This window comes from Grampus griseus, assembly GCF_964374135.1.
Source record: "Grampus griseus genome assembly, chromosome: 1".
Lineage (NCBI taxonomy): Eukaryota > Metazoa > Chordata > Mammalia > Artiodactyla > Delphinidae > Grampus > Grampus griseus.
Genome location: NC_139017.1, coordinates 175097780 through 175122148, shown reverse-complemented (window position 1 = coordinate 175122148; position 24369 = coordinate 175097780). Strand labels below are relative to the sequence as shown.

The 24369-nt window shown below is 53.0% G+C and overlaps 1 protein-coding gene across 2 annotated transcripts in view; it reads right to left on the bottom strand.

The window, feature by feature from the left end:
- Nucleotides 1–22879, bottom strand: part of CASZ1 (castor zinc finger 1) — a gene marked incomplete at its 3' end in the record, with an annotated part of 147207 nt that extends 124328 nt beyond the window's left edge. Inside the window, exon 1 of one of the 2 annotated variants that reach the window (XM_082665625.1) lies at nucleotides 22776–22879. Of the gene's footprint in view, nucleotides 1–22212; nucleotides 22253–22775 lie in introns of those variants that run through there. The other variant, XM_082665626.1, reaches the window with a different exon arrangement.
- Between the last annotated feature and the right edge of the window lie 1490 nt (nucleotides 22880–24369).

Genomic DNA, 24369 nt, shown 5'->3' with positions numbered 1-24369 from the left:
TCCAGGTCACATGGCAGCTCAGAGCAAGGACACACCCACCAGTCCCAAGCACCCTCTGAAGGGTGGTCTACCCCTCACAGAAAGTTCCCAGCTTGGGGGATAGGGGGCAGTGAAGGAGGCTAATTTGCCTCTTTCGGTCTAATTTCTGGGAGAGAAGGCTGAGGATGGGGACAGAGTTCCCTGCCCCATCCCAGGAAGGGTAGACAAGCCTCAGATGTCCTAGAGAAGGGAAGACCCCCGGAAGCTGCTTCTGCCCATCATCACAAGTGGATACCACGGGGAGCCTCAGTGTCGCTGTTCACTGGGGCACATTTGAGCCCTCCTGTCACCCCAGAGGCCAGGCCAGCTTAATGAGGACAGGTGTCCACCCAGAGCACCGGACAGGAGCACGCCTCCTTCTTAGCACTCCCAAAACAGCGCAGAGACACCGTGGAGAAACAGGTTTGCTTTGCAGACTCTCTTCTGGGGCAAGTCAGGGTGTTCAGTACCGTGGGCAAAACCCCACCCTGGCTATTTTTACTTCGAGCAGGAAGAACTGTAACGCTGGGCTCAGGAAGGGCTGTCATTTACCTGCTCCTGCCTCATGACCACACTGGTAGGGGAGGGGGGCACCCAAGAAGGCTCTAGAACACCTGGTGGCAGAATCCTGACTCCTACTCCCTAAGATTCCCAAAGAAAGGAGGGAGGAGAGGAAGGAAGAACCTCCTTCCTCCAGGGAGGAAGGGGCTGGACCTCCATGTCATCACGCCCCGGTGGGAACCCAGACCCAACCTCACGACAGATCCTGTTCGGTTCAGCTTCAATCGGAAAGGAAGGCTCCCATCAAACAGGGGCCGGGCAGGGATGTGGGCACTGAGATTAGGAATTTGGAAAACCATCTGAGGAACCTGGCCCTGGGAAGACAGCAACAGGATTTAATACCTTATCCCGGCTGTCTGGTAAACACCCTGAAGCATCCCCACACTCCGTTAGGCAGCCTCGGATTCTCAGGTGTGCCGGCGACGGGCAGGTAGAGACAGACGTGGGCAGAGACAGGAAGGGGGGCAGTGTAGGCCTGAGGGGTGGAGGGAGGGAGGAGCTGGCCTGGGAGGATAGGATGGGTGGCAGCCAAGCCAGACAGTCAATGAAACAGCTGACAGGTGCAAGGCAGGGGGGCAGGGAGAAGAGAAAGGTGAGTTGGGGGTTCACAGTACTTGGGGATGCCACCGTCACACCCCAGGGGGCTCAGCAGGATGAGAGGCAGAGTCAGAGCCTTGTGGGTCAAAGACCTAAGAGTTCTGGCAGCCTTTTCTCCCACCTAAAGGAGAAACCCAGGCCACAGGCTCCTCCAAACCAAACAGGACAAAGCAGCCAGTGGGGGCCTAGCTTCCAGGGTTCACTGGCCACCCATGAGAGCCATCCGCTGGTATCCTTTAGGGTCACCCTCTCCCCAGCACACGCACACATATACCCCATGCCGAAAAGAATGTCACATCAATCAGAATGGAACTTCCTTCTACTCCAGGCTGGAGCTGACACGTGACAACAGGCATTGAGAAGAAGCAGGGAGGGTGGGAAGCAGCCCTGAGCTACTCAGAGGGGACCCGGCTCTCCAGAGATGGCTCAGGGAGAGTGAAGAGTAGACCAGAAGAGAAGAGGTAGCCAGGCTGTTCCCCAGGGTCGTCCGGGGCAAACCACCTTTGCTGTGATCCAAGCACAGAGGTCAAGCCTGCCACCCCTACCACCAGGCCCACCAGGCCACGCCACTAATCCTCTTTTCCCATTTCCATCTGCTCCTTGATGTAATTACAGTTTTGGATTGAAATCTACCTGAAGTGTAACCCCCCTGCCTGATGCACTCTCCCTGCTCTCAGAGAATCGGGAACCATTTCCAAAGCTAAAAGATGCACCACTTTTAAATGTTTTCATCTCTGGTTTCTTTCAGCAACACTCTCAAAGCTGTCCTGGCCATCTCCACCAGCACTGGTCCTCCCTCTCTGCCCCCTCAGAACCACAGGGCCTCCCGTGTTCCCAGCAGCGGGAAGGAAGAGGTTCCTGGCCTGTTACGGGTCCAGGCTTGGAGTCCCTTGCCTTCTGAATATCCTCTAAACCCCATGACCCCAAGAAATGCCTTCCATAGCCCCTTGATCCAAGAGCCCCAGATGGAGAACTTTTCTACTCCAAACACAATCCCACGGAACGCTGGCCCTGCTGCTGGAGGCCGGCCTGACCCTCAGACACTTCCCACCACTCAAGTCAGTGCAGACCCCTCTGCTCCAAATGCGAGCCTGCAGGCCCTCGAGGAGCCACCAGGAGAGGCTGGGAGCCTGTGCCCACCCTCCCCTGCCCCAGTGCCAAGTTCCCTGCAGTCCAAGAGCCAAATGCTAACACCCAGAGCTCACACCACCTGCAGTCAAGGGAAGCCTCAAGTGTCTTCTGCCGCCATTTCCGCTCCAGTTTTTCAACTCTGGCCTTGCCAGTATCAACAGTTTGAATCTTTGCATTAAACACACACGCGCATTCATGCGCGCACACACACACACAGACACACACACACATCACTCTCGAACAAGGAGCGAAAACACATAGAGAAAAACCCCACAAGACCTAGGGCTGGGGCTGGGAACCAGCGTCACTGGCTCGCCGTTTCCCCCGCACCAGGCAGCCAGCCAGAGAACCCAGGGCAATACAAGCTACAGCCCTCGCCAGACATTAGAACACTTGTTCGGATCCCTACCCTTTGGAAGCTGGTCCCCCCATGCAGCGCTTTGGGCCATTGCTGCTGATAATTTTTCAGAGATAAACAAACCGGTTTGGATAAAACAAGAACCAACCTGAATTCTCTACCCAAAACTCAAAATGAATCTCTCTCATCATCCCTTTCCTTCCCTTCTCCACCTTCCTGTGCTATTATCCAGTTCCCTAAAATTCAGACAACTTGTTTTTTTTAAAAAAAATTCAGTCCTCTAGCCTTTTTTGTTCATGGACACTACCGTTTGGTCCAACTTGAAGAAATGCTGGCTTATTGAAAACATCCTTCGTCCAGTTTCTCAAGTATGCCCAGGTCAGAAAGAAGAATGGAGAAGGGGACTGTGCCGGGGAGTCTCTGCTAGACTGATGTCTGGCCTGGGTCCCTTTCCCTGGCTCTTTTTAGGCTCAGTGTCTTTCTTTCACATTCCCATGGCTCCCCTAAACCTGCAGCCCCTTTAAAAAGGGTGTTGTGGGGACGGGACTACCCCTCCTTTTGAGTAGCAGAGGAAAGAAGTTGCTCAGTACCCCTTGGGGGTTCACCAGGTTAACTGAGGCTCAATGTCAAGACAGGAAGGGGGCCAAAGGGCACAGAGGAAAGACACAGCCCTGAGGTCTGAGGCCACGTGTGTCTCCCTGCAGGCTCAGTGTGTGACGTGTCTGCTGACAACCATTGTCATTCACGCCTGACACACCCTCACCCACCACCCCGTCCCACCCAATCATACCCCCCATGTCCCCCCAGCCTCTCTGCGGGGCCTTCTGCTTTACGCCCTAAGCTAGTCTGGAACCTCTGCCGGGGCTCCCGCCTCCCAAGTCACCATCAGTGGGGTCTGCTCGGTCCCTGTAGCTAATTTACACCCGTCAGGGTATAAAATAGCAGAGGCATAAATGAAAAGTCCAATTTCTTCAAATTTGCATTGTAAAACCATCCTTCAACTTCCTTGAAATAAATTTTACTATTTTATTAGTGCAAACAAAATGGTAATAAAACACTAATACAGCGCCTTGTATCCAGGGGAAGAGCTAAAATTAACATAGAGCGAGCAGTGTTTGCTATTACATTCAATTACCTTTTTACTTGAGATTTACATTCTCATCCCCTTAATCTCCATAGTAGTGGCTTCAAAATCATCCCTCCCAGGCTCTGCCCTTCCGGAGCCACCACAGCTGGAAGCCAGGCCTCCCGCCCAGATGGTGCTCACCCCGGGCATGGCGCCTGCCCCTTTCACCACAGCTGCCTCTTGTCACAGGGTACCACTTCTCTCCCCCGCTCTTAATTTTCGCACGTCTCGGCCTCTGAGTACTCAAACCAAAGGGCTCTGACACGAGCCACATTCAGACATGCAGTTAAGTAAGCAGGTGCACAGGGCATGGGCCGGGGGCATTGCTTGATGCGCCTGTAAAGGCCGTCCCCGGCACAAGAAAGGGGCAGGGAGCTAGCTCACGGGAGCCCTGGGAAAACTGGCATCTCTGGTTGGACAGGTTGTGGGAGGCGGTTTGCTGCCTGGCGCAGCTGGGGACTCTGGATCGTGGCAGGAAGCTCCGCCGTCCAAAAGTAGGAAGGGGCGAGGAACCGCTGGGTCCAGGCTCTTACTCTAGCCACAGACAGCAAAGCTGAGGTCTTGGGAAGTGGCTGCTTGTGGGTGACAGAGGTGGGGCTAGAACCCCCTCATCCTGTCTCACCGTCCAGCACACGTTCCTCAGCAGAGACAGTCCCTGAAACCAGAAGATCAGTCACCCAACCACAGCCACAGAGCGTCTGACCCACCAGGAGGGTCCCTTTGTTTCCCGTAACTGGACGCAAGCAGGATTCCTTGTCCTTGGGGACTGGTCAGTCTTGCCCTGAGCCATCGGGAGAGATGACCAAGTTTCCAAGTGGCACAAAGACTCAGTCCTGGTTCCAAATCTGTCACTGACTAGCTGTGTGATCTTAGACAAGGTACCTCCCCTCTCTGGGCCTCAGTTTCTTCATCTGTAAAACAAACACAATCATCCCTGTGCTGCCTTCTCGGGAATGGTCACAGGGACCGAAAGATCAGGAAGTCACATTAAAGCCCACGTAGCCTCGGAGGTTTGACGGCAAATCCGCTTCCGAGGTGGCCTCGGCAAGGGCAGACGGGAGCCCTGGAATAAGGCCGACAGCGCTGGGATCCTCATCAGGGTCTCAGACTGGGGCACCTGAGTTCCAGGCCAGGCCACCTCAGACCGCTGTGACTCTGCCTTTAACCCACAAGCCTCCTTCTCTTACTGGTCACCCTGTTGCCAAAGACCCTGGATTATTCCTACAAAATCCTTGGAACTAATTCTGAAGAAAGAATTGCCAATCAGCCCAGGGTCTGGGCTGCCTGACAGGTTCACTAGGAGAACTGGTTTGGGGAATGGGGAAAAGGTAATATGGGAAAAAATAGATGTAAGCCCCCATAAACTTTACCTGGCCTGGCTATTACTACTGGGGGAACAAGTGATTAAGACTAAAGGGGACACACGTACACACAATCACAGTCACCCACAATCATATCACAATCACACAACCGCACATATAATTACTTACACGATCATTCAGTCTCTCTCACACACAATCCATCTCACATACACAGTCACACACATTCATAAAATTTCACACAACCATTCACACAAATCACTCACACAATCTTACACACAACCATATACAATCACTCACACACAATTTTACACATGTACAGCACATGCAACCACACGTACAATCATTCACACACACACAACTACACACACACTCACACCCATTCCCAACTCTCTCCTCCCAAGATCTTTCTTCCTAAATCTTATTCTTAAAATGTCTTCCAATGGACACTGGGAGAAACATTCTGGTCCAAACTGGTACAAGGCAAACTTGTCCTCACCCCTGATTCACATGAAATTCTGAATACTAGCACTGAGTTGCTTCTGGGACATCAGGAGGTCGGAACCTTCTTTTAAACCCAACCAGAAGTGAGGGCAAAGGTTGTTGGCAGTTGGGCAGGACTGGCTAGAACAGCCAAGTGAAATGTTCATGTTCACCAGAGCCCAACCTGGCTGTCCTTGCTCCAGCCCTTTCTGCCTGGGTCCCTCCACTCCCACCCCCATCAAGTTCTAGCCCAGAGATGAGTGTCACGAAGTAGCTTTCATGTTCCACAAACAAAAGGGAAAACCCCCTACAAGAGGCAACCCCACGTACAAAACGTGAGACGTTTTATTCGGTTCAAACTGGTCCTCTGCATTTTTTCCTCCTTATTTTTTTCTCCCCACTGGGGAAACAAAAGAAAGTTTGTTGCTGACGCTCAAACGTTTCTTGGGCCTTGTCCGAGTTCTACCTTGTTTTTCTTTTCCTTTTTGTCTGCCCCCCACCCCACCCCGCCTTCTCTGCCTCCCCACCTTGAATAAATAAAGCACCCGAAGCTGGCACAGGCTGGTAAGGAAAGTACAAACTATCTCATAATTTTATATATATATATTTTTTTAATACACTGGCCTAGGGTTTTGGGCAAAGGACAAAAGCTATTGTTGAACAGCATAACACGAAGGTCTGAGTCACCGATACGCCTCGGCTTCTGGAGATCTCATAGGTTTCTGTGGCTGGCACAGCCGTGGGTGCAGGCGTCCTCTTGCCTGGCTCTGTCCCGCCCCCTCGTCCTCCCCAGGGCTCCCTACTGGGCCCCCTACTGGGCCGACACGTTGGCTTTGTTGGGTTTTAGTCATGGGGGGAATTTAAAGAAAATGTTGTGAAATAAAAAACAAATCATTGTCGTCCCATCACCCTCACTCTATCCTCTTCACCTCGAAGGATTACCTTGCAAGCTTTGTCCATACACATTTGCGATTTTTATATAGTTTCTATCATGGCGTTCACAATACTTGGCCTTCAGTGTGTTGTTTTGTTTTTTCACTCACTCAGTAAACATTTTTCCATGTTTTGAAATCACCTGCGGGATCATTACTTGCATAGGTGACAGTATTTCTTCTGCCGTGTTATTCTTGGGCTGACGCTATGAGGTGAGATGGGGAGAAGGGGGCCGGGGAAGACCTCTCCTTGAACTGGATCATTTATCCACATGATTCAAACCAAGGTGGGGGCTTTGCCTGAGTGATCCGGATCACCTTGACCGTGGGGGCCTGGACTTGGAGTGTGTACCTGGAGGAAGGTGGAAGGAGGTCCACTGAAACCCTGCCCGTCCTGTGCGGGGCCCTGAACGCCCGGGCCCCCGGGCCCAGAGAGATGCTGCTTCTAGCAATGGCCTTCATCCCCACGCTGACCTTCACCCCCCCACGCCCAAACTGCTCTTCCTCTTTATAAAGCGCCCTGGCAGCAAAAGGCCCATGACAACACTCGGCTCTCCATTTTTATATCTGAATATCTCAAAGCACTTAGCAGAGACTTTCATTTTCTCATTACCCCAAGGAGAGGAGGTCATTCGGGAAAATGGTACAAATATTCCCATTTGTCAAAAGCAAGAAGGAAGTGAGTTAAAAGGAAAATTCTACCACTTAACTGAGCAAAACCAACCCAGGAGGGAATACTGGGGCCTTTTTCACCACCCCATTCACCCAGTTTGCTTTCTCCAGTGCAACTTCAGGAACCTCATTACCGAAAAGATGGCTCCGGGCCAAAACCAGGTTTCCATTTTGCCGAGAATCAATCACTCTCCAGCGGCCCCAGCCCAGAAGACCCTCCCATCTCACCCTGGGTCTCAACCCAAATGATATTCTCTTATGATTATAATTATGCAAAATGTATATTACACACACACACACACACACACATATATACAGTCACCAAAGGAAAAAAACACAGGAAGGAAAAACACTAAATACTAAATGAAGTGGTGTTACCATAGTTCAATTATGGGTGAATTTTTTTCCTTTTATGTATTTTCAAAAACCATTTAAAATAATGGTTGTATTTTCCCAGTGTAAGGAGAAAAGCATGCGTGTCAGAGTCATATCAACCTGCATTCAAACTCCGATTCTCCTTTAACCAGCAGGGTGAACTCAGGTAAATTACTTAACCTCTCTGAGCCTTATTTCCTGATTGGGACAATGGGAATCGGACCACTAGCTGCCTGTGTCCTTCAATCCCACAGAAAGTCACAGCACAGCATCTGACACATAGTTGGTGCTCGGTAAATGTCTATTTCCTTCCTGTTTTAATAAAATGAAAATGTAAAACCAACTCGGCTTGCTTGCTGACCCTTGGAGACAAAAGCAGGACGCTTTACCTCCTGCCCGACTCCCTCCACATCCTTCATCCTTTCACGTGTCTCCCCTTGCCCCATCCCCCAGCAAGGTCCCAGCACACAGATCTGAGGATGCTGGTCCTGGCTCTCCTGTGACTCACACCTGGAGGGCGAGGAAGGGGGCTCTGGGATGAGAGGACGAGCCCCTCTCTGACCCCCTCCCCCAGGACCGCCCAGGCGAGTCCCTCTGGGAGCAAACAGGCCTCGTGCAAAGGACCCAGAGGACACAGAGGGTGATCCCTGGGTTTGCACCTTTGCTGGCAGCCGCCCTCCAGGAACAGGTGCCAGGCTGCAAAGGCCACCTGCACCTGGGGGAGAGCAGGGGCCACGCTCCCAACTCTGAGGAGAGGCCAAAGAGAAGCAAGATGGTGCCAGTGTCTGGGAGGCGCTTCCTCCCTGGGCCAGGCAGGCCAGGCCAGCCCAGGGGCTGCCACCTTTCAGATGCAAGAGTCCAGCCCTGGGCATGGCAAGCCTCCTCCCTGCTTCCTCCAGGGCTCCGTACTGGACCAACACGTTTGGTTTGCTGGTTTGGCAAGCATGCTTCAGCAAAATTCCAGGGGCCACAGCCACTGGGCTGCGGCTCCAGCCTGGCCTAGGGTGTCCTGGAGCCCGAACACAGGGACAGGCCTGAGCCCTCCCCCGTCCTCCCTTCCTGATGACAGATGGGGAGGATGGAGCAGTAACCGTAATAGTAGCAATAACAGCTCCCCTTTGTCACCACGTGCCAGGCCTTGTGTCAAGGGCCTTACCAGCATTATTTCATTTCATCCTTGTAGGAACACCATACTATAGGCACTAGCCTTTAGGGAGGCGCCTGAAGTCACAGCACTAATAAATGAGGGACTAGGTATCTGAACCTGTGCATCTGACCACTGTTCGCTGGTGCCTCCGCCTGGGGGCCTCTCCAGCACAGCTGCTAAAGTAACGACACTCCACCAGGCCTTTTCCAGAGGGGGGCTCCTGAGGGGCATCCCCAGCCATGGGGGGATACATACACCCCAAAGAGCAGGCTGGAATTCTGCCAGAATGAGTGCTTCTCCTTGCCTCTTGCCCCCCAGGAAGAGGAGAGATGCCACACCTCCACCGAGAGAAGACAGGCTAAAGAGATGCCATTTTACAAATATGGGGTGACTGGAGGAGCATTTGCGAGGCGGCAGTATTTTCCTCCCTGGCGCTCTTGGTAACGTTTAATTGGCAGGGGGGTGGGGGTCTAGGGACATGGGACCATTGGCAAGAGCCAGGTAGAAATAAATATCTTTTGGCTGATGTACCGGTGTGGACATGGTGGAGACGGAAAATATGGGGGGGCAGGGCCCACGGCACATACGAACCCTCAAAATCGCAAGCCTCCCTTGCAAACCAGGGATGATGCCAACTCCAAATGGTGCACCTTTTCTTTTCAAATTAAAACACGTCTCTGATGGGAGGCTGGCCGTGGGGAGGGCACCAGACAAGATCCCTGCAGCATGGGCCACCGGCTTCCCAGCTGCCAGCAGCAGGTCCATGCAAGCTGGTGGAGCCCAGCAGGGTGGGGGCCGGGTGGGCCACCCGAGGCAGACAGTCTCCAATCGTGCTGAGCACAGCACATCGCTTCATTCAGGAATCCAGAGTGAAATGTACAGCTGGGTCTAGAGTTGATTCAGCCCTTAACTCGTTCGGGATCGCTGGCGGAGCCACGGAGGCGAAGGGGAGTTTGGGGTGGGGTGGGGTTACAGCAACCTGGGGGAGAGGGCTAGGCCATCCCTGGAGAAGGGGGCAGGAGGCTGCAGCAGAACCCCGGCTGATGACGTTGATACACACCAAAAGGAATCACAATTATTTTCAAACCCCCTCTCAAAACCAAACAAGCACTGAGAGTTTAGGGAGGGCAGAGCGAGTGTGTGTTAGGTGGGGGGTACGGGCGGGGGAGCTTGTTTTCTACCCACTGCCAGATTTTCATTTACTGTCAGCTCCAATCCATTCGGAACTCACTGACTCAATTGCCTTTTCACGGGGAAAGGAGCCTGCACAATGCAGGGGACTTTTCAGATCCACATTAGCACACAGGGCACTGGGCAATGTCCAGGAATAAACACACACGTCCCTCCCAGAGGCCACCAACCCCACCTCCACCCGCAAACAACCCAGCTAGCCCTGTCAGGGCCACATCTGCTCTCCCCTATTTTCCCCCCAGAACTATTTTTTTTTAATGTAGTTTGGCCCATGGAGAAGAGTGTGTGTGTGTATGTGTGTGTGTGTTACACACACACACACACACACATGGGCACGCTTATACATGTGTTGGAAGGGGTAGGGGGTCTAACTCACAAGTATAATACAAAGGCCTGCAAGAGTTAATTCTGGGACAGTTTCAGCTCTTCCTTGTGCCGGAAAAAGGAGGGATGGGGAGAGATGGAAAGAAGGGATCCAAACTGGGATCTCAGAAGAAAGGGGTCTGAGAGGGGGCTCATTTAAAGTGTTGATTATGGAGAAATCAGGATTTGGTCAAGCAGTGTCCCTAAGAACTTAGCAGCCACAAAAGCTATTCAATAATCATTATGAAAATAATATCAACAACTATAATTATAATGATTATAACAAGAGTGGTCCCCATTTCTCAAGTGCTCGCTATGTGCCCAGCACTAGACTAAGTGCTGACACCCATCAGCTCAGTTAACGATCGCAAGGACCCAATGAGACGGGTACTATCCACTGTTAGCCCAATTCCACAGGGTCAGAGAGTTAAGACCCCTGCCCAAGGTCACAAAGACAGTAAGTGGGAGAAGGATTTTAACCCTGTTCTGCTGAACTCTAGCCCCACCTGCCCTGGGAGAGAGGAAACATGCGTGGAATCTATACAGAAGGCAGCCCCAGCACGACAGAGGCCTTGGCTCCAGACAGGGAGGTCCCTTTGACACGTGGGTACATCCCAGCAGCCCATCACCAACCTCCATCGCTGTCCCTTGGGGGCTCATCCGTTTAGCCCAGACTCTGAGGGAAGCACCCTTCTGTCCAATAGAACTTTATGAGACGGAAATGTTCCTTCTCTGTGCTGCATGCTATGCAGGACTTGAAATGTGGCTAGCCCGTGGAAGAGCTGAATTTTTGTTTTTGGCTACGCCGCGTGGCTTGTGGGGTTTTAGTTCCCCCGACCAGGGATGGAACATGGGACCTCGGCAGTGAGAGCCCGGAATCCTAACCGCTGGACCTCCAGTGAATTCCCGAAGAACTGAATTTTTCATTTAATTTAATCTAAATTGCCACATGGGCTAGTGGCTACTGTAGTGAACAGCACACATCCAGAATCCCTCTAGCTAGCCCTTTCCTTCCCAGCCCAAGAGCTATGTTGGAAATACATGAAAAGTAACCGAAGACAGAAACCTGGCCCACCAGGAAGACCCCCACCATAAACACCAAGTACCTCCTCCACTCTGTCATGGCCTTTCAAAAACCACCGGTCTGCCTCCAGCTAATCTGTCTCCCTCCCTCCTTTCCTTCTTTCCTTCTTATCTTTCCTTCCTTCCTCCCCTTCTTCCCTCCCTCTCATTCCTTCCTTCTGTTCCTCCATTTCTTTTCCCTCTCTCCTTTCCTCCCTCCCTCCCTTCCTTGCTTTCTTCCTATCTTTCTTTTCTCCCTCCCTCTCCTCCTTTCTTTCTTTCTTAGAAAAAAGCATCAGTTTAATTAGATAAATCCTCGGAGCACGTGGCCTGGAGTTCGTCATGGAAATTAACCTGCTCCCAGATCTCAGATAGTGAAACAAGAACCGGGGTGTTTGGGCATAGCACAGTGAAATGGGAGAGGCCCATGGAGTTTCATACACCTCATCTTCCATAAGTGCCCCTCGCCCCTCCAGTGCTCCCTGCTTCACAGCCCCCATGCCCTTGCCTCCTTAGGTCACTGCTGCCAGGCCTCCTCTGTTTCTGCTCCGGGCCCTTCCCTCCCCACTGCCACCCATGCCTGGGGAGTGCCCCCCAGAGCAGAATCACCCAAGGGTGGGCTTAAACCTTGGCTCCATGACATGACGCCCCTGCCCAGCTACCCTGGCTAGGCCCTCCTGCACTCCAGTTAGCTCCAGGTCATCCAGGGACGCACCTGAGGCTTGGCCCAAGGCTGGTCTGTTAATCATCTGATCCTTATCCCATGGTCCCTACTGTGTGGTCCCTACTGTGTGCCGCTCACTGGGCTAAGCTCGGTTCATGAAAGAAAGCTTGACGTCAACCCTCAGCACGTGGCAGCTACAATCACTATCCTCTCACCTAATTCTCACAAGGTAGGAATTCCAACTCCCATTTTACAGACGTGGAAACAAAGAATTAAAGGAATTCATTTGCCCAGTTGAGAGAAACAAAATTCACACGGGGCTCAGGCCGACTCCAGCAGCAGCTCTTAACCCTCTGCCCCCCACACGTCTCCACCACAGCAGAGCCTCTGCACACTCGCGGACCCCGGGGACCCCGGCATTCAGCACTAGGCGCCCAGGCCACAGGAACACAGGTGGAGGCCACCGGCACCCGGAGTGAGTTCCCAGGGTCTGCCCCCACCCTACCCCTCAAGCTCCAGGAACAGCCAATCTGGCCGCAGTGGAAAAGAGAGACCAATGGCCCCTGCCCCACTTGGGCTCTGACTCTGAAAGTGGGCACAGTCTTACTTCTCATCCCCTTCTGATTCATCACCCAAAATACCACGGCAGCCCAGAGGGGTAAAACACAAAATTCAGAATTTCCAACCAACACCATCGTGCACCACCCCTACCAGGGTCCCAGCCCCCAGATACGTAGAGAGCGGCTGCCCCATGCTCCCATCCACAGCACTCCCTGGAGGGCAGCAGATACGACCACACTCACCCCTACCTGGGTCTGGAAGACACTTTACACGTCGTACCGTATCTAATCCTCACACCAACCCCAGGAGGTAGTCCTGTTATCCCCATTTTACAGGTGAGAAAACTGAGGCACAGGCTAGTTAAGTAACCGATGTAAGGGCACGACTTGGACCCCCCAGCTAGCTGGCTCCAGAATGCGTAATCTACAATATACACAGCTCCTCACTGAATCCATGGCTCAAAACAGCTAAGCACACCGCACCTCCTGAATGGGCTCCCCCATACTGCCTGAAAAGCAACACCCACCCCCAACTCAGCCCCAAGCTCCCAGCGATTTCTGTGACTTGTTTTGGGGCTTAATATTGTGTTTTTGAGATTCATCCAGGTTGATACATTTAACTGTTCATTTTCTAAAGACTGAATTACACAACTTATTTACCACCCTCCCCCCCAAAAAAAGAATCAACCCACAACCTGGTACAAAAATGCAACCCCAGCACCACACAACATCCAGGCTCAAAGCTTTCTGGAATGGAATTCATAGGCGTCCCCTTTGAGACTAATACCATATTATATAAAACGGGCTCATCTGACATGGGGGGCACCCTGCACTTGACAACGAGACCATGATAAATTCTTCATCACGCTTAATTATGTCAAAGGACTTTCACAGCTACAAGCCCAGCCGACGGTCAGGGCAACCGTGTGAGGGCAATAGTGTCAGAGGCCATTTGATAAGAGAAGAAACTGAGGCTCAGAGAGGTCAAATGACTTGCCCAAGGCCACACGATGATTTACTGCAGAATCAGAACTGGAATGGGGTCTCCTGGTGCTTACAACTAGACCTCAGGGGAGCTCTGGACCACCTAAGTCTTACCCTGTCCCCTCATGCCAGACCAGGGATGCCGGGGCTTGGCCCATGGTTACCCCACCCACCAAGGATCAGATTTCCCTGAAATTCCCAAAGAAGCCTCCAGGACTAGTGGGCCCGGAAATGGCCCTCACATAGCGAGCTGCACAGCTGAGCTCCCCGGGGTCGAGGGGGGCGGGCAGAGCTGGAGACGCTGGCACAGCCCCCGTGGGTACTCTGCCAGCAATTAGTGCTGGGGAAGGGTGCCAGCCTGGCAGAGCTAATTCCCCCACCCCGTCTTCTCATTTACACACACATACACACACACACACACACACATACACAGGCTTACCCACCCCCCCGAGACCAGCAGCAGGGAGGCAGCGCAGCTTCCTTTCGGTAAATCTCGTCAGCAAGGCACACGCAGGGCACGCAATTTGGTCATTACTGCTTTTAAACAGCAGAAAAGCAGAATCCACCCGCCATTAACCCGTCCTGCTCTCCCTCCAGGCTTCACCAGCTCAGTCATCAGCCTTCATCTCTAACTCCCACGCACCCCCTTCTGCATGGTCCCCAGAAGTTACTCTCCAAAAGAGTTTAAACACACACACACACAAAACCTGACTACAGTAAGTCAAACCTGAATTGTGTCTCCCTGCCCACCACTGTCCCTAGAGAAAACAATCAGTGGTTCTGACGTGACCTTGGCTAAGACCCTTCAAACACCCCAGGAACCCGAGACAATGCCAGCCGGATGAGGGGGAGGTGGCCTTTGGCCCAGAGAAGGGCAACTACCTATCAGGCGTGGTGCTTCAGATGGGCGCCTAAGCATTGGCCCTGATCCACCTGCGGGGGCCCAGTGGGTGTCACAGTTTGACGTGGCTCTGCTCGCCAGGTACTGAGCCGGCAGCGGTAGTAGTGGCGGTGAGAACTGATTTTGCCTCATCACTGCCCCCCTCCCCACTATAGTCCTGGAGAATTGGAAAGAAGTCCACCAGAGCAAGGGACCCTAGAGGGTCCTTGGTTGGGTTTATAAGACCTGTGAAACCCCTCCAAGTATGAGCAGTATTTATGCTTATGAGATTTTTTTATTAAGAGGATTCTCCAAGGGGGCACATGAACTCAAAAGGGGAAGAAGCAGAGACTGCCCTCCACCTCCACCATGGGCTCAGCAGTGCCTCATGCCCAAGTGGCAGAGAACACAGGGCTGAGCTCCAACTGGCCCTCCTGTAAGTGGCCCTGACCGGCTGCCTTCCCCCCACGGAAGCTGCCCCTGGCCTCCTCCTCGCCTTGCCTGGAAGCTGCTCATTGGGACCGCCGGCCGCAGGAGCCATGCCATGACCCCTGGGCCCGTGCCCACTCGCCCTCCTGCCAGTCAGCCAGGGCTGCCCTGAGCCGGCAGAGGACGGGCACAGCGGAGCCCACCAGCGGGGAGGAGAGAGGAAGCCAGTGGCTGCTCGTCTTGGAAAACCTCGAAGATCCTCTAAGCCACCTAGTGTCCGGAGCTGAGCTCTGGCCGCTGCTCTGTCCCTCCCGCTTCCCAGAGCAGACAATGCAAGGGAGCCAGAACGAGCAGGACAAGACCCCGGGGCCTCCTCCGGGAACCCGAGGCCAGGGGGCAGGGGCTGAGCTGGCTGGGGAGACCGTGCCCAGGACGGAGCAAAGGCCCTGTGGCCCCTGGCCTCCACCCCAACCCAAAGCAGGGCGGGCCCAGGGTAGAGGTTCCCATCACCCCTGCTCCTTGTCCCAGCAAGTCACCCTCTCCTGGAGATCCCCAGTGTCATCTCTGACACCATCTCACTGGGGCTCCTCTGGGTGTCCCCAACCCCAGCTTCCAGGCCTCCTGCAGAGCCCCCCAGACCCTGGGCCTGCCGCTCCCCCAGGGCTGCTTGGGCCCCCTCCCACCCCCTCCTCTGCTCTCTCTTTTCTCTGTGTCCTCAAGACTCCTCTCACCTTGAGAAGTGTTAGGATTACCCAGCATTTACACTCAATGCTCTCCTTTATTCCTTAAGACTTATTAAGAATGATAATGAGTTCCGAAGGAGCCACACGTCTCCCTCTCTCTCTCTTCTCCATCCTTCCCTCTCTTTCTCTCTCTCTCCGCCCCATCCCCCTCCTTTGCTCTCTTTCTGTACATATCTTTTCCACCAAAGACACACAGGACAAATCTAGACCAAAAGGAAAAAAAAAAATTCCAACAATATGGAACAAGGGCACTTGAGGATTTATATTCAACAAATCCCTCTCTCCAGTTGTTCTCAATTATTCAGATAAAAAAACAAAAACAAAATACAAACTCCCCCTTCCCTTCCCACCGTCCTGGCCACCCTGGCTCTGCTGGACTTTGAACAGGGGGAACAGGAGAAGGCCCGGCCTGCCTGTACACTCTTGTTAACGGGCAGCTCTTAAATGGTTGATTAATTTTTGCAGAATTTACGACAGGCTTTAGCTTCCCCCCGGCTCCCCCGACGCTGTGGCCTCCGAACCACAGCAACTTAACTTGGTGAAGTTGAAGGGGGCAGCGATGGGGGTGCCCACCCTCTCCAGTGGTCTCACGTGGCTGGAACCACGGGCCACCTGGCAACAGAAGGAAGACACACTGATGCCAAAGGCCAGGCAGCAGACAGACCCGCTCATGGAGTGGCGCGGCACCCACAGGGGAGACCACCAGGCAGCCAGAAGCCACGGCTAACTTTTGGCGATTTGGGATTTTTTAATTCCAAAATGAGGAAGCCAGCAGAAAGTAGGCAGAAGGGAAACAAACGCTCCCTCGGAACTGAAAAGGATGCCCACGTTCACGCCCACCCACACACCACGCATCCCGGCAGAGGGACTGGCCTTATCGGTCTGCCGGGCTGCCCTTCAGAGAAGGGGAAGAACAGATCCTAATGAAATTACGGTTTTTAAAATGTCTATAAATTAAATCTCTCTCTCTCTCTCTCTCTCTCTGTGAATCTCCCCCTGAGCTCCCTCCTCTACAAGGCTTGTTTGCCTCTCCTCCGTTCCCTCTGCTCGTGTCTGTTTTTCTGATATAGACATCAAGAGGTTACGGGCTCAATTACAAGTCCGCTGGAGTCTCAGCATCAGACTTGCCTGGCCTTCTCTTCTCCTCTTCAGAAACCAGATACCAAATAAATCTCTCTTCTGCTTTATATTTTTATTTTTAATGCCAAAAGCCTAAAGATTCATTCAGTTGACTCACAGCCTTTTTTAACTTACTTCAGATGGGGGAACTATCCTTTTTCATTGTGTCCAGGTATAAATATAATATAAATGCTTTTCTCTTTATTTCATTCCCCTTTCTTAAGAACACACACAAACCCCTGGTTACACCTGAAATTTCAAAAAGAGGGGCAACAGCACATAAATGCACCTAATTAACGCATGTCTGTTGCGGGGCTGCTGGAGAATATCAGCTGGACACGTAGGATATTTCTAAAGTTACCCGGTGACATCATAAGGCTTATTAGCAAAAGGTCCCTTTGAAAAGGGTGGAACATAAATGGTGATTTTTTTTTTTAAAGGAAAACATTGCTTCTACTCTCCCTGATACGGAAGAGAGATGGGCCATCTATATCATTTTACATCCTCAAAAGCTGCCCCCCCCCAAAAAAAAGAAAAAAGTTTAAAAATCCAAGTCATAATCAACCATCATAGCTGTTGATTCCTGAGAAGCAGAAACCAGCTCTGAGGTGTAGGTCTAAGGGGAAAAAACAAACCCCCGCTATAATACTGGAAACACTAACCAGAAGGGATTCCAAAAGGTACTTTTCTAGGAAAAAGCACTTGAAACAAAGGCTGGAGAAAGCTGAAGTTCAAGGTGAATTGAAAAGAAAAACTCTGTCTTTCCAATTAACCAGACTGGGAAAAGGGGGCGGGTGGGTGGGGGGGCGACGACTACGACGACAACGTTACTACCGACTCATTAATTCCTTCCTGTACACAATTTAATTAAATTCCGCTAAATACAGGAGAAATACTCATTTTGGAGCGCCTCCCCCCCACCTCAAAAACAAATTCCTTCAGGTTACTCCCCCCATGCCAGCACTTCCCCTGCTGTACAACCTTCAAATGGATTTCCAACCCACGCGTGGACTGCACTGCTCTCGGCTGCAAGAATGACAGCCTCCTATGTCTGAAAGCTGACACTTTAGCTTTTAAAAGAAATGGGGGAAAATAAGCTGTTGACTTCTTGGTTAAAGTATTTTCTTGTTCTAACTCATGTTCTTATGTCACTGGGCTAAAAGAGAGAGAGAGAGAGAGAGAGAGAGAGAGAAGAGAGAAGAGAGAAGAGAGATATGACTTTCCTTGAATGATCTGTTTAACCTAAGCCAGAGGAAAAAAAAGAAAGTCATTAATTACTTATGTGAGCTATTGCTTCAGAAAGACAATAAACCTGCCCGGTCGCCATGGATATGACATATTTGCTCTGAAAACAACACAATAATTAGCAAAGGGGAAAGATACAAGGAGAATATGCAAACTCGTGAGTTTAAAGCCACAGTGCTCTTTTCTACCGGTAAGCCTGTTCTGTTTGCAATCCAAATCAAACACGTTTTTAAAATACAGCAGAGAGGGAAACAACAGGAACGGGTCCTCTCTCCTCTGAGCTGAGAAGCAACAACCACTCCACCCTCTTCCAAAATAAAATAATATAAAAGAGAACCAGGATGGCAGAAGGAGAAAAAAAAGTCAAGTATTGCCTCTGTTTTATTTCCTAGAGCAGGGGTGGAGTCTGAGGTTTGTTTTTTTCTTTTATTTATTTATTTATTTTTTTTAAGTGTGCTCTTATTTAGCATTGGATCTTCTGGCCAGATACAAATTTATTTATAAAAGCCAAATGCCCTGTGTGCGGCTCATCCCTCCCCAAAGTAAGTGGAAATGTGAAAGGGTGGGAAGTGGTGGGCTCTAGCTGAAAAACAAAACAGTACACTCAGAAAGCATCAGTTCCAGAGAGGGACATCCACTCCCCCACCTCCAAGAAAATGGAACCCAGGCCTTACTTTAATATTAAAAATGCATTAAATGGTTTTACCTACAACTCAGTCCCAGAGGATCATTAGGAAATGCAATCGCTTTGTATCATATCTGTCAGCGTGATAAATATCTGAGTTCAGAGTGGGTTTGCAATTTTTCAGAGTGTCACAAACCAAGATAATTTTTTTTTTTTTACTTTCTTAATTCACTGTACCCACCCCCTCAAAGTCACAAGTCTACAGAAAAATACCTGAGGAGAGGAGAAGAGGGAAAAGGATGAAAAGTTGATATGCTCTCATACACCAGAGGTTACTGATATTCCTCTAAAAAGTAGAAAAATTGAGACTTTAAAATATTTGGGTGAGAATATTTTTAAAAAATTTAAAGCACTCCATTAGGTTTGAGTAAAAACTCCTTTTCCCCTCTTCCCAGAGGCTAATTTTCCAAAAACAGATGGTCAGGATCTAAAAGAGAAGCAAATATACCTCAACCCCCGCAGGCAGAGAAATCTAACTTTGAACTTCTTTTTAAATTAAAAAAAGTGTGTGGGGGGGCAAGATAAACTATTAATAAGTATGAAAAATTAGCTGAGCTACAAGTTTTGTTTTTCTTATGCAAAAAATTCTTTAAACACAAGGGGAGCAGATATATAGGAGAGGTTCACATTTGACTGACTTCCTTTTTTTTCACAACAGTTTGTTGTTTTTTTTTTTTTTAGATTGAACTCTTTGATCTTGAAAGAATTTTGCTCTTATATTATGGGGGAGAAGGGGGTGGTGGTGAAATGATCTGTTTTAAATGATGATGCAACTTAGGGATCAAAGCCTTGGCTTTCTTCTAGCCATAATAAGCTGTACTTGCCACAAAGCGTGAGTCTCCGGGCTTCTCTCCTTCGTAAGAAGGAAATAAAAAGCACCGAGACTCAGAGAAAGACGCAAAGTGTCTGCAAGGTGCAAAGTCTAGAAAACAAAACAAAACAAAAGTCAGGGAAAAAGAAAAAGGAGAGAGATACTGCCCCTTTAAACGTTTTAGTGCATATGGAGTTTGATTTCTGAAAGAGATCAGTTTAACATCTCCATAGAAACCAGCAACAGATTATCATCAACAGAATAAATAACTAGTCTAATAAATTAAACAGGAGGCATAAGATCGCTGGAAACCTGATTACTGAAGTTCAACAATATTCCCCATAAACTCTCGTTAACCGCCTCTAAGGTGGCTAACAAGATGGGGGGGGGGGGGAGTCAATTTCTCCAGTTCGCCGGATTCCGGGCAGAGAGGCCGTGGCCGCTGCCGGGAAGGGAAAAGTTCCCCACCCTGCCCTGGAGAGGGTCTCAGAGCTCGAGTGAGGTGAAAACCATAATGCCGAAGTTTGGGAAGTGGGAAAGCAGCTGCGCGTCAGCGGAGGCAGTGCAAGTCGCCGGAGATGGCGCGGGACGCGACGCCCGCCCGGGACGCACCGCCTCGCCGCCACCAGGGCGCAAACCCGGAGCTTTGCGCTCGGGCGCCGAACGGCCCAGCGCCCCCTCTGGGCACGTGGAGCGCAGCCCGGGCGCAGCCCCCGGGGACCAACTACCCCCCTCACCACGCCCGGCGCAGCTGCTCCTGCTCAGCCCGGACAGCTCCCTTTAGGACGGCGACGTGTGTGTGTGTGTGTGTGTGTGTGTGTGTGTGTGTGTGTGTGTGTGTGTGTGTGTGTGTGTGTGTGTGTGTGTGTGTGTGTGTGGTGCATGTGTGTAGCGTGTGTGTGTGTGTGTGTGTGTGTGTGCGCGCGAGCGCGCGCGCGCGCCGTGGGGTGGGTAGGCGGGCAGGCGCACCAATTTACCCGGCGATCTGTTTTCCAGTCTCCTCGCGCGCGCTCATCGCGCGTCTGTACCAGCTTAGAGACGCCCTAAATTTACCAACTTTGCCCGGCGATTATCCTGGCTTTTTCCACCTCGCCGCCCCCATCTCTTTGAGTGTACGGGGTGTTGGCGGGACAACCACACGCTCTGAGGGTCGTGGCCCCAGGCTCCGCCCGGGCAGCGACGCATAACCCCGGGTTGCCCCTTGATCCAGCCGGGTTTGGGGGAGCTCCAGGCACGTTGGAGGGGTGTTTTTGCTGCTTTGCTGGTGGACAAATCATACACACCGCACACGCGCCCGCCCCCTCCCCAGCGTGACTGGAGGGAGGTCCTCGCCGCACCCAAGGCCCGCTTCCCAAGCTGAAGCCGGGTCAGGAGAAAGAAACTTGTGTGGAAGGGTGAAGCGTCCCCCTGCCTCCCTCGGCACTCCATTCCTCCCCCAACTCCGGACCCGGGTCGGGGATGACTTGTAGGAAGAATCTGCGCCCACCCCCTAGAGAAAAATCTATTATTATTATCTTAATCTACGCCCCCAAAGTGTCCCTCCCGCCGTGATTGACGGCGCATACACCTGTTCCCCTCGCCGAGGAGCTTCCAACGCTGGGGACAGACATTCGCCCAAAAGCTCTGCAGTGGCCCAGAGCCCGCCCGCCGCCCTCGCCCGGCCAGCCCCCGCCCGCCGCCCCAGTGCGCCCCTGCCCATACCTTGCCAACCCAGGGCCGCCCCCTCCCCTCCCAGGCCCGGCTCCCCAGCCGGTCCGCTGCCGGCCGCGCTGGCTTCGGAAAGAGAGAAAGAACAGAAAGCAAAACTTCCTGGCGGCCGACGGCCATCAGCTGCACATTCTGCAAATGCCACCGAGTAAAAATAAACCGGCCGCCGCTCCGCCCGGCCGGCTCACCCCGGGCGCACAACTCGGCCCCCTGCCCCGGGACTGTCGGTCCGGTCGATCCCCCATTCCCGTGCGCCCCCTGGAGCCCCGCTCCCCGACACTCCTCCACCAGCCACCACGCGCTCCTGTGCCCTGAAACTCGACCCCAAGTGACCAGGCAGCCCGGCCCTCTCCCCTTCGGTGCCCCTCCGTGTTCCCACAAGCTACCATTCTCTGTCCTCCGCCTGGTGCCTATTTTAGCCGTGCGCCCTGGATTCAGGGCTCCCTTTCCCCAACTGTTGAGCCCCGGGGTCACCCTCAGCCCACCCTTGGGGGCACAGACCCCACCAGACCCTCGCCCACCTCGACCGAGCCCCCTGAGAGTGCACGGCTCCACCCGCCCACCGGCCCGCCAGCCGGACATCCCACGTCCCCGGGCGCAACTTCTCTCCCAGAGCACACGACAACCGCGGCAACTCCCCCGAACTTTTCCCGGGACTCAGGCGGGCTCCGGCCGACAGTCACACGGCCCTGAGCCGGCATCCCGGCTCCCTGTGCCCAGCACTGCCAGCCCTGCACCCGGAGAGGCTGGGGTGGGGGTGGGGGGGGGCAGTGAGGAGTTCCACTTGCCGCGCCCGGAGCAGCGCACTTGAGACAAACTTCCCAGGCACAAATGAAAAAGGGGGCGCCGCTCCCCCCAGCCAAGCAACCTTTGCCTTCGTTTTCCCACCAGGAGGCACCCCCTGGCACCCCGCGCCTAAGTGAACACTGCCTACCTCTGCCGGTAGCACCTACACCCTCGTACTGGGGCACAAGAGTCGGCTGGAGGGGTTCCCCACCCACCCCCTTCCCTTGAGCAAAGTCTTGCAAAGTCACCCCAGGCGCCCCTCACCCCTGCCTCCTTCTCTGCCCTGGAGAGCGCACGAACCCCTGCAGCTCGGGAGGTTGAGGGGGGGAGCGTAGGGGGAAGGAGTGATTACTGGGTATTGGCGAGCACCTGCCCCCCCCGGAGCCCGCAGCGCGGGGGGCGCCCCCACCCTATTTGCAAAGTCCTGCACTCGCGCCTGGCACCTCCCCCTCTTCTCCCTTACCCCGCCGCCCCCTCAGTTGGAGTAAGTGACCCCCAGGAGCAGCAGCCCTCCCCTTCCCCGGAGCCGCGCGCTGGGCATTCCCTGGCCGCGGCGGGCGACGCGCCGCCCCGCTCCCGGGTGCCAGCCCTCCGTGCCCCCTGCCTCCCGCACGGCCGGAGTTGGGTGGCAGCCGCCGCTCGCAGGCTGGCTGGCTGGCTGGCTGGCTCTCTCGCTCGCTCGCTCGCCCGCTCCCGGCTGCAACCGGCAGCCTCGGGGGTGGGGGGCTGCACCCGGACAGGGGGCGAGGCGGGGAAGCACCCCGGGAGGCCCGCGGAGCTGAGGGGCGTGGGGGGGGCCGCGGCGGAGGGAGCGCCGAGTCTCTTACCTGCACTTGGGGCGGCTTTGGGTGACTTTCCAAGTCCGGGGGAAAAATGTGTGTGTGTTTGGGATGGAGCGCCGCGGGCGCGCATGCGCTACCCAAAGTTGCCGGATCCCGGATTTTTCGCTCCCAGTCTCTGCTCTCGCCCGCTGTGATTAAGGAATTCTCCGCGGCCGAGCGGGCGAGTGGGTGGCAAGCAAAACCCGGGCCGGATCGCGGGGCCGGGCTCCGCTACACCCTCACACCCCCAGACCTTCCCCTCCCGGTTTCTTCCCACCCACCGCCCCGCGGAGCTCGGCGGGCGCGCGCGGCGAGACGCGGCCTGCGGAGCAGATCTGAGCGCGCGGCTCCGCTTTGCAGCTGGAGAAGCTTTCTCCACCCCGGAATGAGTGGAGCAAAGGCGGGGGGGACAAGAGAGGAGAGACGGGAGTGGGTTACTTTTCACCTGTTCTGAACCCCGAGAGCCCGTCTGCTTCCCACTTTTCCTCTGAAGAACTAGCTCTTTCCTGCAAGTTAGAATGTTAGAACTGTCGAACCCAAAAGAACGTGATGTCCTCACTGTTTTGATATCCGCTTTGCACTTATTCTTTGCAAGGGAGTTTTTCATTCAGTCCATTGTGCAAGAAATAAATCCTTAAGTGAACAATGAAGAATGAACCTCGGGCCGTGGGGCGGGGGGGTGGGGGGGTACAGATAATGAACATTAAAACAAAAGAATAATATTATTTCAGAGAGTGAAAGGATCATGAAGAAAATAAAACAAGGCAATAGGATAAAGGGTATCTTGGGAGAGCTAATTTCCCCTGCCCGGGTGATAAAGAAGGCCTCTTTGAGGGGGGACCTTCATACTCCATTGGAGATCAACCTCCCTTTTCTCCTTTGCCCACCCTGCCCACCTCCCAGGAGGTTTGAGGTGGCCACGCCAGGCTGAGCCTGGAGGTCAGCAGCGATGGCTCTGGTCCTGGCTTTCTCAGCCTGGCCAGTGCCCACCCCAGGACTGACCAATCACTGTACCTGTTTTCCCTTCTGAACAAGGACAGAATGGAAATAGACTTGAAAGCAAGGAGGAAACACTCTGATGATGAGATAAGGAGAAATTGACCACACTAGTAAACAAATAGCTAAATGACTCGTTGAATAAATGAATAAAAATTGAAAGTATGACCAGCAGCTTTGAGAAGTGTTCAACAGAATGCATTAAACTAGGAGGAAATGCCACAGGCTGGTAAGCACTGTTGCAGGCTGGTAGACTTTGGGGCCTAATCTGCAAGATTTCAGCAAAGCCTCTCAGGACTAGTGAGGGGTAATGACCTGAGAAGCGGTGTTCTAACTTTTGATTCTGGGCTCATTCCACGCCTGGGACAGTGTAAAGACGTGATTAACAGCTTGGGCTTAGGGGTCAGACCCCAGCCACTTACCAGCTGGGTAACCTTGAGTAAGGCATTTGACCCCTCTGTGTGTCGGTTGCCTCAACAGTAAAATGGGGATAATAATTGTACTACTGCCCGGGTGTGTTGAGAGGCTAAAACGAGTTAATGCAGGAAAAGTGCCTGGGCCAAGACAGTGATCGATAAATGCCAGTAATTGTCGTCGCTCCTTG